Source organism: Sapajus apella, unplaced genomic scaffold, assembly GCF_009761245.1.
Source record: "Sapajus apella isolate SASKATOON/1434 unplaced genomic scaffold, GSC_monkey_1.0 scaffold42, whole genome shotgun sequence".
In the NCBI taxonomy this organism is placed as follows: domain Eukaryota; kingdom Metazoa; phylum Chordata; class Mammalia; order Primates; family Cebidae; genus Sapajus; species Sapajus apella.
The window spans coordinates 19,722,627-19,737,410 of NW_022436982.1; the positions used below are offsets into that span (position 1 = coordinate 19,722,627).

Below are 14,784 nucleotides of genomic sequence, written 5' to 3' on the forward strand. Positions count from 1 at the left end.
CTTAAACCACTTGTAAAATGAGAATGACAGCCTTCCTCTGAGGGCGTTATTACTGGGATTGAACATGGTAACACAAATAAGGCCTCTGGAATAGTGACCAACACACAGTAAATATTCAAAATTATCTTATTATTCAATGTATTATACAACAATGTTTTTCTTTGATGATGTCTATGCTATTCCTGTTCTTGTCTCATACCCAGGCTGACTGTGTTGCTCCCTGGGTAATGTTCTTTTGGAGGTTCTACCAAGAAACCCCAAACCCCAAAGTCTCACTCCATGTGCGCAACAATGCTCAAAAGGCCTTGAACAGGACACAAAACCTCTCACTCTTCAAATGCTTAAGAGGCAACTCTGGTTTGAGTCCAAAAACGACATTTTTAAAAAGTAATTTTTGACACTGATAAGGTCAGAGAGTCTCAGGTGTTCCTTGGAAATGAGAGCAAAGGCAAAAAGAAAGGAGAGAGAAAAAAGGTGTTCGTTTTTTTAAAAAATAAAGCCATATCCTGCTGTACCAAAACAAATCTGAGCTCCTCAGAATTTCACCAACATTTCATTCATCCAAAGCTTTGAATAAAAAGCAAGAAAGTAACACAGCCCACAGGGCATTTTTTGGGACAAAGAAGATTCATTCCCAGGGCTGCAGATTTCCTAACACCTGGGGATATGTTAGTGCACATGAATGAATATTCCATTGTTTTGAGGATCTCTTTGTAAGTATCTTGCTTCAAGAATGATGGGTGACGTCAATCAGGAAAAAATCCCCGGTGAATCCTAGGACTTATTGCTCCAATTAAGCAAGAAGACACGTTAGAGCATGAAAGATTGGGTAATAATTCATACCTGTTGTGTTTCAATGTTAACCATGAGCCTAAATGTAGACTCTAACCTCTCTTAAGCATGACTTTTTTTTTTTTTTTTTTTTTTTACCCAATAGCTCAAGGCCTTGAATATTTAAGAAAATTACTTATAAGGAAATGTTGAAAAATAATCACCTGGAAAAAAGTACATAGCTCATGAAAAATAAATCTGAGTAAATTGAGTTATGAAAGATGTATTTCAGTAGGAGCTGGAGCTTTGAAGTGCTTTTCCTGTGCAAAAACAAAAACTCAGCTTCCTAGATGATAAATTGCCAACACAATAGCCTTTCAGGTATCACAGGAGCTTGCAATCTATCTGGGCTTCCAGGTCACCCTGGGTTTAAGCCTAACTTACTGTCACTCTCCCTTCAAGGGTCCTAGTGCTTCTGATGAGAAACAGCACTTAAAGTCTTGGAAGAATGTGTTTCTTTTTGTGAGGAAATATCTTGCTTTTTCTGAAAATTGCATCTGGCTGCCTGTTGTATAAGCTGAGCATGGTTTTCTTCTAAGAAATGATTTTTGGATTAAGGACCCAGAAGCCCTTTCTCAGCTGACCAGGAAGTAGGACTGTACAATGCCATGAATGTGGAATTTGGACACAGATGTCCTAGGTTCAATCCCAGTTTTGCCAACTCCCTAGCAGGGAGCTTGGGAAAGTTACTTCATTCTTTAAGCTTCAGCTGCCTCCATTGTAAAGGGGATAAGACTATCTAAGAGAGTTCCAGTGAGGGTTAAAATGGAGAAATGCAAATAAAGAAGCGCTTAGTATATTACAGGGCATAAAATGAGCCCTCAAGGAGAGTTAACTAAGATGGTTAACTCAAAACATCTTAGGATGTAAGATATTGGTAGAGGTTCTTTTGATCAACAGTTTAACTGAACTACAATCAGAATAGACTTACTTGTATATAAACAAACAAAAATTATGAGGGCCTTTATAGACAAGAAGTAAAGCACTCAAGCTTTTGCAGGGGCTATTGCCCTCAAGTAGCATGACTCAAGTTGAGTTGATTAGATATGTATCTGTATAACAATAATACCAAGTAGAAAGTGGCAAGCTGTAAGAGACTGCAGACAAAGTGCTACTGGACTTCAGGAGATGAAGGGATTCTAATCTAGTTGGGGGAAGTCAGAGAAGACTTTACAGATGAAGGTCCCGTGATGAACATCTCTTTATTCTTAATATTTTGACAACAGGGTTCATATAATTCTACTGATTTGAAAATTTCAGACTGGAAAGATCTACATTCTACAGTGTAAAGATCTGGACATGTCTGAGAGAGTTCAAGTTCAATGTATATTCTCTGATTACAGTAACCTCAGGCCATAAAAATCAGTATCCCTTTAAAATGAGAATCAGGTTTGGCTTTTCCCCAGAGGACAGTTGGCCATTTGCCCAGTGGTCTGTGCAGTAACATACTTACACAAACTTCCCTAGTTTGAAAAGAAGGGGAGAGAGGAGAGGAAGAAAAAAACGGGAAGCAGTGCTGATCTTTTGTTTGTAAAAACTCTGCATGATGGCCAAGTGTCAAGAAAACTTGCTTGGGCTTTCAGGCAAAGTTGTCTTGCTCTTGGTGGAAACAACAGAAACTTTTGTCATCTTCTTTTTTTCCTCTCCTGTTCTAACTCTGCTGCTATTTTCTTTCATGTTATTTGTCATTCTATTCACTCCTTTGTTTATTCATTTATCAAACATTAAGTTTCTAGCCTTGAAAGTTAAATGCTGCTGTAAAGGTAAGAAGATGAATACGGCAAGGTTCCTTGTTCTGATCACCATTATTCAGAAAGGCAAGCAATACTCGGCAAGAGTTATAATCCAGGATACAGGGAGTGGAGCCTTGCTGAAATGCTGGAGAGGCTGGCTTTCCCCTATTTCTTCTATTCTGGTGTGTATTTCTCAGTTGGCCCACCTCTTTGATTTTGTATGCTGCTACTTCATGCTTCCAGCTTTTTTTCACAAGTAAGCAGCTTAGCCTATATTTAAAAGCATTTTAAAATTTGAGTATATGTATATAAAGATTTCTCTCTTATTAGGTCTAGTTAAAGGCATGAAAGGGGAATGACGGCAGAGTTGGGAAAAACTAGCTGGAAACATTCTGAAATAATAACACAGAAGTAAATTTTGGTTGGGTTGTAGAAGGGAAGAACAAATTCATTTTTCCCCACTGTTCTCTATTTCTAAAAGCATCTAATCATGACTCATTTTATGGAGGGGATGCTATTTGTTTTGAGAGGATTTTAAGAGTGAGAGAGAGGCCCTAGTCGAAAAACATTTCCCTCTTTGATTCCAGAAATCTTCAGATAAGTGATTTAATTGTTTGTCTCAATTACTGCCCTCTTCGGTCCTATTATTGTTTTCAAATGCAGGATTATATGAGAAATCATCAACTCTTGAGAAAACTGTCTCTTCAAATCACATCTTTGTAGAATTGGGAAAGATGGGCAAATCAGGTTTTTTTTGTAAGTATCATCTAACTCCATTCATTAGACTTTGCGTAAGTAGGAAAGTACAGACTGTTGCATTCATTTGACTTCTTTTTGTGGAACTCTGGACCATATCTGTGATGAAAAGTAAATAGAAAAAGAAACATTTAACTAAAGAATACGGAGCCTAAACGTGTTCACCAGAAATATCTACACGAATGAGATACAGTTTATTTTCTGGCTTCTGATTATCAGGATAGCTGCCTTATTTGTTCCTTTCACTGTACATGTGAGGAGATGGCATTGAATTATAACAAAGATTGTTATGGTCTTCAAACCACTAATAGAGAGCTTATCCAGTTTTGCGAGTTGGATCAGTTGACACGAGGCAGAAAGCTAGAATACATTTGCATTCATTGGTTCGGTGGAGTTTCTTGCTGAAGTATGTTGTGCCACATTATCTCGTCACTGCTTTATAACTGACATATGCCCAATTGCCTTATATACTTTAGAAGCAACTGTCATTTTATCTTGAAGAACAATTAAGTCTTCTGAAGGCTAAATGTTTCCAAGGAAGAAAAAAAAGCCAGACTACAGTTTAATTTATTGAAAGTTATTTATAATTTAGTACTTACTGTCCTGAAAATGCCTGTCCCCTTGGAAATATGATTCAGATGCCCTGAACTGAAGAAACATTTTCCTTTTTCCTGTGTAAAATATGAAACAAAAGACAACTGAAAAACAGTTCATTAAAACAGTTCCTTTGTCCTTTTGACAATGAAAATTGAAAAGAGACATGCCAGTTTTGCTATGTGGGTGGTCCTCTTTCTATGCTAACCTTAACATGACCTCAAAGAAATCACTGAAAGTTATTTGATGGTTCTAGAGAGAATTTAAAAATACGTATTGAAAGGCAACGGTCCCATGAACTCAGAGATTTTCAGAAATGCCACGTTTTAAGGAGTTTCCAAAGGCTGAAAGATCTGCCTAAGGACTTCTACTCTGCCTAGACCACAGTGTACCTGGGACATAGCCTGTTTTCACAGCTGGACACACCTTTCTCTAGTCATGTCATGCTTCTTGGTGATTTGCACCCACTTTTTTCAAGGTCTTCTATAGGCTAATTTTGCCATCAACTGCATGTAATTGGTCTAAGTCAATATATGCATGATACGTATCAGATGAATTTAAAGTACATTTCCCATGGGAATATCTCTGACATTTATTTTTTGGTTCAGTAATTCTAGAACATTCCTGATCTCATGATGTCCTGAACTTCTTCAGAGTGCAGCAAAAAAGATTTATCTATGAAAAAATGAAGACGAGATACTGTATTTTTGGCTTCTTTTAAGTTTCTTATTCTTTTAGAGTTAGTTTTTACTATCCAAGGATTGTCTGAGAAAAGTCCAGTTACTAGAAAAAGTGTTTTTTTTATTAATATTTTGCCAGTCAGACAATTCAGTCGAATAGTTTTGAGAAATGAAAAGTGAACCATGTACTTTTGCCTTTGGTTAACATTTCTCTGTTAAATGAAATTTGATATTGTACCTCTAACTCTATTAAAATGATGCTGTCTAAAACTATCATATGGTAAAAGTCATCCTCTTTTTGTGCTATTATAAAGTATCTTTGTCTAGTTTGGTTGTAGAAAAACCAAAAATAATAAACAAAAGAGCTCTTGTTTTAGTGACACAGCCCTGCTAAGTAGCATATAGGAAACCTTCAGGGATGTTGTCATAAAGTCTAAGGAAATGTATCTTTCTTCTCTAAAATTTCATAAGATTTTTTAAAAATCGCTTCTACACAGCCTTCCTGTAAAATGGAGTCACTGCAATATGTATTTTTTTAGCACATTGTATAACTTTTGTTATTCATCTTGATATGAATCATGCTTTTAGAATGTTTGGCAGGTCTTTGAATTTAAGTTCCCAAATGAGTATTCAACATAGATTAATTAAGACTGTTATTTCATGGAGTATAAATACAACTGCTTATTAAAACATATTTATTGAAGATAAAAAATTATGTAATAGAAACCAGCTACAGAATGTAATAATATGACTAATGAAAAAGGCAATTGATTACAAATGACATAATTACTGAAGGTTAAGACCTATGCAATTGATATTACTTGCTATTTCTTATGTAGGCTTTAATAAGCATTTTGATCATTATTTAACGTGCGATAACTCATTTATTACATCCAAAAAAAGGGTTACTTTCCAACTTGGTACACGTTGCTTTAAGAGTGCTTAGGGGAGTTGAGAAGTTTATAACTTTACCCTTAGGATTGAGGAAGGACGTAGACAAAAAATGTTAATTAAGTATCACCAATTGTATTTTATTTTAGAAAATAGAAGGAAAAAACCAAGGTCTTTGATTGGCACCTTCTGCCAACTTTCTGACAAATGAGGATCCTTACATACTGACAGTGGCCACTGAGTTTCCACAGAGAGGACTGAAGACTGTCATTTGAATTTTAGTCACTTGACCTTTCCTGAGGAATTCCCTAAGAAATAATTTCATTACCATTGTCACCCCAAGGGGGTTTACCGGGAATTAGTAGCCTTGTTTTGATTCTGGCATTAAAATGGATATTTTCCCCTAACTTCTCTGTGGTTCCTTAGTTTCCACAGTAATGTGATATGCTCCGTGGTGCTGAGAAGGGGGTGAGGCTTAAAGAGGCACAGTCAGTAATTTATGACCTCAGTTTTAGGCTATGGAAATAAGGAATATGTTATGAAGTTAGAATAGTGTGGATAGAATTAAGCCCTTTTCCAGGGCTTACGGGATCCCAGAGATGGGAATTGGAGCAAGGAAGGACAGAATATGCTGAAGACAGGTGGTTTTTTTTTTTTGTTTGTTTGTTTTTTTAAATACTATTATAACCTTTATTTTAGGTTGGGGATAAATATGCAGGTTTGTTATATAGGTAAACTGTGTCATGGGGGTTTGGTGTGCAGATTATTTCATCACCCAGGTAATAAGCATAGTCCCCAAGAGGTATTTTTTCTGATTCTGTCTTCCTTATACCCTCCACCCTCAAGTAGAACCTGGGTCTGTTGCCCCCCTCTTCATGTCCATGTATTCTCATTGTTTAGCTCCCACTTATAAGTGAGAACATGCAGTATTTGGTTTTCTGTTCCTGTGTTAGCTTGCTCAGGATAATGACCTCTGGCTCCAACCGTGTTGCTACAAAGGATGTGATCTCATTCTTTTTTATAGCTGCATAGTATTGCATGGTGTATATGCACTGCATTTTCTTTATTTACTCTACCATTGACAGGCATTTATGTTTATGTGATTGTGAATAGTGCTGCCATAAACATATGCATGCATGTGTCTTTATGGTAGAATGATTTACTTTCTTTTCGGTATATACTCAATAATGGAATTGCTGAGTCAAATGGTAATTTCATTTCAAGTTCTTTGAGGAATCACTACACTGCTTTCCACAATGGGTGATCTAATTTACAGTCCCACTGGCAGTGTATAAATGTTCCCTTTTCTCTGCAACCTCGCCAGCATCTGTTATTTTTACTTTGTGCTTGTAGCTATTCTGGCTGGTGTGAGATGGTATCTCATTGTGGTTTGATTTGCATTTCTCTGGTGATTAGTGATGTTGAATATTTTTTCATATGCTTGTTAGCTGCATGTATGTCTTCTTTAGAAAAGTATCTTTTCATGTCCTTTGTCTACTTTTTAATGGGGTTGTTTGCTTTTGCTTGTACATATTTTAAATTTCTTATAGATTCTGGAAATTAGACCTTTGTTGGATGCATAGTTTGCAACTGTTTTCTCCCGTTCTGTAGATTATCTGTTTACTCTATTGATTCTTTTGCAGTGCAGAAGATCTTTAGTTTAATTAGGCCCCATTTGTAAAGTGTTGTTTTTGTTGCAATTGCTTTTGGTGTCTGAAGGCAGCTTTCAGTATATTTTGGTGCATTAGAACCTACTGTTGATAAGTATTTTTCAAGGTGTACAACAATTTGTGTCCTCAAGCAAATGTTTCCTTTGTCCTCTCAAATCCAGTTGTTAACACTGTTCTCCAAAATTCTGTGATTTCTGGATCATTTCCTGAAACAAGCCTCTGTATCTTATTCTTAAATATTGTTTACTGAATTTGTTTTCCTGAAGACTATAAAAGAGTTGGCTTATATCCAATAGTGAAGATAAACTGTACATGAGCTTATATCTATATTTGTGTTCTAGAGGACATTTGGAGAAAAAAACTCATTTAGAAGTTGTATCTTTTAAGATGTAGATATGTACAATATTTCTGCTATAGTTTGATGATATGGATAGGATGGCTTTGATTTTTATTTCTTTTTGAACATACAAGATTTTGCTCTGTGGCCTGGGCTGGAGTACAGTGGTGCAATAATAACTCACTGTAACATTGATCTCCTGGGCTTAAGTGATCCTCCTGCCTCAGCCTCCTGAGTAGCAAGGATTACAGGCATGTGCCATCACACCCAACTAATGAAAAAAATTGTAGAGGTAGAGTCTCAATGTGCTGCCCAGGCTTGTCCTGAACTCCTGGCCTCAAACTATCCTCTTGCCTCAACACCCCAAAATGTTGAGATTGCAGGTGTGAGCCATGCCACTTGGCCAGCCTTGATCTTACAGTTGACCATAAACATCAGGGGAGTCTCAAAATGATGTTTCTCATGGATGTTAGTCTGGCTACAGCTTTTATTCTCTTGAAGGGGTAGCATTCAGCACAGTTGTGAAAATAATGAAGTGTTTGTTTGTGTAGGTAGTATTCCTGCGCTGCATTTTCTCATTTCTCTCTGGTTCTATTCGTTTCTGATGTTATTAGTTGTTGGTAGTACTTGTGTTCAGATCACCATAAACATCCCCTCCCTCCTACTTACGCATATGCCAGTTTGTACACACACAGACAAACGTATGTACGCATGCACTGTATAGGTAACTTTTATATGTCTAAACTTTCTTCCCCCATGCTTAATTCCTAGTTTAGAAATTTTCTGTTTGTTGTTCTCTCTGGGCTTGACTAAAGTTAGGAAACTATTGTATTGATGAAGTTAAGAGCATTCACTTTGGGTTAGACTGCTTTGGGTTTCACTACTTTGACCCCTATTCTAATATTTGTATTTCTACTACTTTGGCAAAACCAGTTTAAATTCTCTAAGCCTCAGTTTCTTTTCTGTAAATTCAGAAATTTTTTTTTTTTTTTGAGATGGAGTTTCACTCTTGTTACCCAGGCTGGAGTGCAATGGCGCGATCTCGGCTCACCGCATCCTCCGCCTCCTGAGTTCAGGCAATTCTCCTGCCTCAGCCTCCTGAGTAGCTGGGATTACAGGCACGCGCCACCATGCCCAGCTGATTTTTTTGTATTTTTAGTAGAGACGGGGTTTCACCATGTTGACCAGGATGGTCTCGATCTCTTGACCTCGTGATCCACCCGCCTTGGCCTCCCAAAGTGCTGGGATTACAGGCGTGAGCCACCGCGCCCGGCATTCAGAAAAAAATTTTTTAAAAGTCATGTCTACTTAGCATTATAAACAACAAATTAGATGATTCATATAAAGCATTTAATTAGCACAGTGTCATCCACATAGTGTTCATGAAATTTAGAACAGTTGTTTCTGCTGTTATTGAAGAAGAAGAAGTTACCCTCATATAATCAGATCTTCATCTAGGAGTGACAAGTCAGATTATTTGCCTCTTGCTCATTGAAATATCAAGGCTTATAGGAGCTATTATCCTTCCTGAGTTCCTTAAACACTTCTCACTCCACAAATCCAGCTCAATCAAACTTTTCAGCTCTCTTCAGTACTTTGCTAAATACAAGGCGCTATATGAAAATGAATAAGAACTCTTCCTTGCTTTTATCCACACCTGAGCTTTTTTTTTAACCTTCAAGATTTTGTTGTTTCATCTGACATAAATTTGACAAATTTCATGTTTCGAAATTTGTAGGAGAGGGCAAGAAGACAGGGCAAAATGTGGAGGAGAGGAAGGAGTGACGGCAGAGTTTATTCAGGGCTTGTCTTATTCATTTTTGAATCCTCAATATATTGCCAAAGACCAGGTGCATAAGATGCTCAGTAAGTATCAGTTTATCTGTGAAATGAATGAATGAATAAATATTCTACCAGGTGTGCTAGGTAACTTCTTGCCGAGTAGAGACTGTTGTCCTCTGAATTGGTCTGTATAGCTTCCACTGTGGAAGAGTATATACCCAAGTCTTCAATGTGGCTGTTGTGACAGAACAGTATCAGAGTCATTCTCATAGAATTCTCATTTTATATGCCACTAAAAATTGGAATCTCCTGACTCGATATCATCATAAGAAAAAGAATAGGAACAAATTATTTTGTCTTAGTTTCTCTTTTAAGCAGGGGACCTTAACCAGGGATTAGAAACTTCAGCGGTTCTATGAGTTCCATGAAATTATTGCCAAAAACTTGGGTGCATATGCAAATTTTCTGGGGAAATAAATCATAGTTTTTAATCATATTCTTTTTTTTTTTTTTTTTATGATGGAGTCTTGCTCTATCTCCCAGGCTGGAGTGCAGTGACGTGATCTCGGCTCACTGCAACCTCCACCTCCCAGGTTCAAGCAATTCTCCTACCTCAGCCTCTTGAGTAGCTGGGATCACAGGCATGTGTCACCACACTTACTTAATTTTTATATTTTTAGTAGAGACAGGGTTTTGCTATGTTGACCAGGCTGGTCTCCAACTCCTAACCTCAGGTGATCCACCCACCTCAGTCTCCCAAAGTGCTGGAATTACAGGCATGAGCCACTGCGCCTAGCCAGTTTATATCCTATTCTTAAAGGACCCAACAACCTTTAAAATGTCATCTTTGAATTTATAAACCATTCATTTGAGGACATGCACAAGTAGAGGCCCCTAATTCCATTGACATCCAAAAGACCCCAGTCAATGATAGTCTAGTTCAACTGCTCAGATTTAAATTTCAGGTCTGGGAGGCTACTGAATTATTCTATCAACTTATGTATTTCTGAAATATGGCTCATAGCTAATTGTTACATCCTGGCTTGCACTGAGAGGTTTTGGTATCAATTAGATGTAATATGGGGTGGAGTTTAAAAGAAACCAAATTTTGGTGAGAAGGAAATGTTGGAACTAGAACAAACCAAATGTGTCTTTTGGATTGATGAGACAAACAACCAGTTTCAATTTCAGAAGGACATTTGTGGATCAGTGACTCTGTGTAGTCTCTTCTGGAGACACAGCCAAGAACTCTTCCTTTAAAAATGTAATACACTAGTAAGAAACTTAAGGGTATTAAAAGCTATTAGGGTGGGACGGGGAAACTTATGGCAATAGCACATCAGCAAATGGCAATGGAAATAACCTTTATATTTTTCAGCTTTCATATTTGGGCCTCTGGTCATCCCTCTGACATTGACAGATGACAGAACCTGTACTTCATTCAGACAATTTTCACAGATAGAGCACAGGTCTATGTCAGACTTGTCTTATAGAAAATGCTACTATGTGTTTTGAAAATGAGCTTTGTGAGCACCCACAAAATATATTTCTGAGTGAAAAGAAATATGGCAACTGTGGTTCAGTGGAAGGCAGACAACCTTTGAAATGAGAAAGCTTGGTGTGAATATTAACTTTATTGCTTAGAATCTGGGTGGGGCTGGAAAAGAGGAATTTTACTGAGCCTCAATTTCTCTACCTGAAAATTAGGGTTGTTAGTGCTTAATTCTGGGGTTCCTGTAAGGCTTAGAGGTTAATGTCTAGCTTCATGAATAGTAGGCAACTAATAAATGGTAACTGTTATTATTAATAATATATAATTAATATAATTTATTTATATGATGTTAGGCAATAAAGTGATTCAGGTAAGAGAATTTCGAGGAATAGAAGCTTTCCTCCTGAAATGCTAAGCTTTTAATTTTTAGTTCTCTAAAAGAGGTAAGGTAGAATCTCATTGTAGTTTTATTAAAAATGTAAATAAATAAATTACTATTATTATTATCTTTGTAGAAACAGGTCTTGCCATGTTGCCCAGGCTGATCTCAAACTCTGGGGCTTAAGCGATCCTCCTGCCTCAGCCCCCCAAAATGCTGGAATTATAGGCATGAACCACTTCACCCAGTCCTCATTGTGGTTTTGTTTTTTTCATTTCCTTGATGATTAGTGATGCTGAGCGTCATTTTATATGCTGTTGCCATTTGTATTTATTCTTTGGAGAAATATCTGTTCAGATCTTTGGTCTATTTTGAATCAAGTTGTTTCTGTGTTATTTTAGGAGTTCTATATATATTCTGGATATTAATTTCTTTTATGAGATAATTTCCAAATATTTTCTCTGATTCTTCAGGTTGTCTTTTTACTCTCAATATTGCTTTTTAATGTACAAATATTAAAAATCTTTATAAAATTCAATTTGTCTATTTTTTTCTTTGGTTTCCTGTGCTCTTGGTGTCATATCCAATAAATTATTGCCAAATCTAATGTTGTAAAGCTTTGACTCCATATTTCCTCCTAAAAGTTTTATAGTTTTAGGTTTTATGTTTAGATTTTTAATCCATTTTGAGTTAATTTTTATTTATGGTGTTAGGTAAGGGTCCAACTTCATTCTCTTGCATGTGGATATCCAGTTTTCCCAGTACCATTTGTTGAAAAGACTGTTATTTCTCCGTTAATGGTCTTAACACTCTTGTCAAAATCACTTGACCATGTATTCTATTTCAATGGTTTATACGTCTGTCTTTATGCTAATGCCACACTGATTTGATTACTGTAGTTTCATAATAAATTTTGAAATCAGTGCATGTTTTCCAGCTTTGTTCTGGCTTTTCAGGATTATTGTGGCTATTTGGGGTTCTTTGAGGTTCCATATGAATTTTAGGATGGATTTTTCTATTTCTGCAAAATACATCATTGGGATTTTAATGGGGATTGCACTGAATCTGTACATTGCTTTGGGTAGTATTGACATCTTAACATATTGAGTCTTCTAATTCATGAACATAGGCTATGTTTCCATTTATTTGTATCTTCTTTGATTACTTTCCACAGTGTCTTGTGGTTTTCATTGTACAAGCCTTTAATTTCCTTGGCTAAGTAATTTCCTAAGTATTTCTTGTAAATGGAATTAAAAAAAATAATTTCCTTTTGAAATTGTTAATTGTTGGTGTATAGAAAAGCAACTGATTTGTGAGTATTGACTTTATATTCTGCTACTTTACTGAATTTGTTTAATAGTTCTGACAGTTATTTTGTGTGTGAAATTTTGAGGGTTTCTATATAAGATCATATCATCTGCAAATAGAGGTAATTTTACTCCTATCTTTCCAAATTGAATACCTTTTATTTCTTTTTCTTATCTAGTTGCTGTGGCTAAAATTTCCAGTACTATGTTGAATAGGAAAGGCAAATGTGTGTATCTTTGTCTTGTTCCTGATCTTAGAGAAAGAGAAACAGTGTTTAGTCTTTTACTGCTGAGTATGACATTCCCTGCGAATTCTCCATATGTGGCTTTTATTATGTTGAGGTAGTTCTTTCTATTTCTAGTTTGTTGAATTATTGTTTTAATCATGAAAAGTTGTTGAATTTTGTCAAGCACTTTTTCTGCATCTATTCAGATGATCATATGTTTTTTCTCCCTTATTCTGTTACTGTAGTAGATTACTTTGATTTTCATATGCTGAACCATTTTTGCATTTCAGGCATAAATCCCACTTGGAGACGGTGTATAATCTTTCTAATATGTTGCTAAATTTGGTCTACCAGGGTTTTGGTAAAGATTTTTGCATTAATATTCATAAAGGGTATTGGTAGTTTTCTTTTTTGTAGTGTTTTTTGCTTTGGTATCAGGGTAATGCTGGCCTCATAAAATGGGTCAAGAAGTGTTCCATCCTCTTCATTTTTATTGAAATATTTTGAGAATAACCTGTGTTCATTCATCTTTAAATATTTGGTAGAATTCACCAGTAATGCCATCAGGTCCAGGGCTTTACTTATTGGAGATTTTTGGTTACTAACTCTATCACCTTCCTAGTTACAGTTATGAGACTATTCAGATTTTTTATTTCTTATGGTTTAGTCCTGTTAGGTTTTGTGTTTCTAGGAAATTGTCCATTTTATCTAAGTTATCTAATTTATAGGCACGCAGTTGATCATAATACTGTCTAACAGTCCTTTTTATTACTATAGAATCACTAGTAATGTCTTCACTTTGCCTCAGATCTTAGGAGTTAGAGCATTTTCTCTTTTTTCCTTAGTCCATCTGGCTAAATGTTTTTAAATTTTGTTGATCTTTTCAAAGAATCAACGTTTGACTTTATTGATTATACATTATTTTTCTATTATCTATTTCACTGATCTCTGCTGTGACCCTTATTATCTCCTTCCTTCTACCTTTAGGTTTAGTTTCTTCTTTTTTTTTTAACTTTCATAAGTTATAAAGTTGATTTGAAATCTTCCTGTTTTTTAATGTAAGCATTTGTAGCTATACATTTCCTCCTTAGTGTATCCTTCACTGCATCTCATGAGTTTTGGTATGTGTGATTTCAGTTCCATTTGTCTCTAAGTATTTTGTAACTTTCCTCATGATTTCTTCTTTGATTCATTGGTTGTTTAAAACTGTATCATTTAATTTTCACAAGTTTTTGAAATTTCTAATATTTTTTCTTTTATTGATTTCCAACTTTATACTGCTGGAGTCAGAGAAGATAATTTTATATTAATCTTGTTAAATTTATTGAGACAATTTCTGGCCACATATATGATTTATACAGGCAAATATACTATGTGCACTTGAGAAGAATATTGTTGTTGAGTGTTCTGCACATAATTTTAGATATAGTTGACTTATTGTGTTCTTTAAATTCTCTATTATTTCTGTCTGATTGTTTATTCATTATTGAGAGAAGGGTATTGAAATTTTAAAGTATTATAGTTAGAAGCATCTATTTTTCCCTGCAGTTCTGTCAGATTTTGTTTCATCTTTTTGTTACTAGAAGGGTAAATGTTTATGGTATCTTTTTGCTGTATTGAAACTTTTAATGTGTCTTTTTTGTCTCATAAACTTTTTGATTTAAAGTCTATTTTGTCTGATATGAGAATAGCCACTACTCCTGTCTCTTAGTTACTTTCTCTAAACAGTATGTTTTTCCATCCTTTCACTTTCAATCTATGTATGCCTTTGGATCTTAACTGATTTTCTTTTGGATAGCATATAGTTGGATAATATGTTTTTATTCATTCTGCCAATCTGCTTTTTGATAGGAGAGTTAAATCCATTTACACTTCAATTAACATCTGGTAAAAACGGACCTTTGTCATTTTGTTGTTTGCTTTCTATATGCCTTATAGCCTTTTGTCTGTCACTTCTCACATTAGTGTCTTCTTTTGTGTTAATTTTTTTTTTTTTTTTTTTTTTTCCGGGGTTTGGTCTTTTTTCCCAGCCTGGCGTGGAATGGCGCGCGCTCGGCCCGCCCCCACCTCCGCCCCCCGGGAGCAAGCAGGTATTTCTCCTCAAC

The 14,784-nt window shown here is 35.8% G+C and overlaps 1 long non-coding RNA gene across 1 annotated transcript in view; it reads left to right on the forward strand.

Annotated features, from left to right (window-relative positions):
• LOC116566159 overlaps positions 1-14,784 on the forward strand; it is a 191,188-nt gene that overhangs the window by 16,670 nt on the left and 159,734 nt on the right. The window lies entirely within an intron of this gene.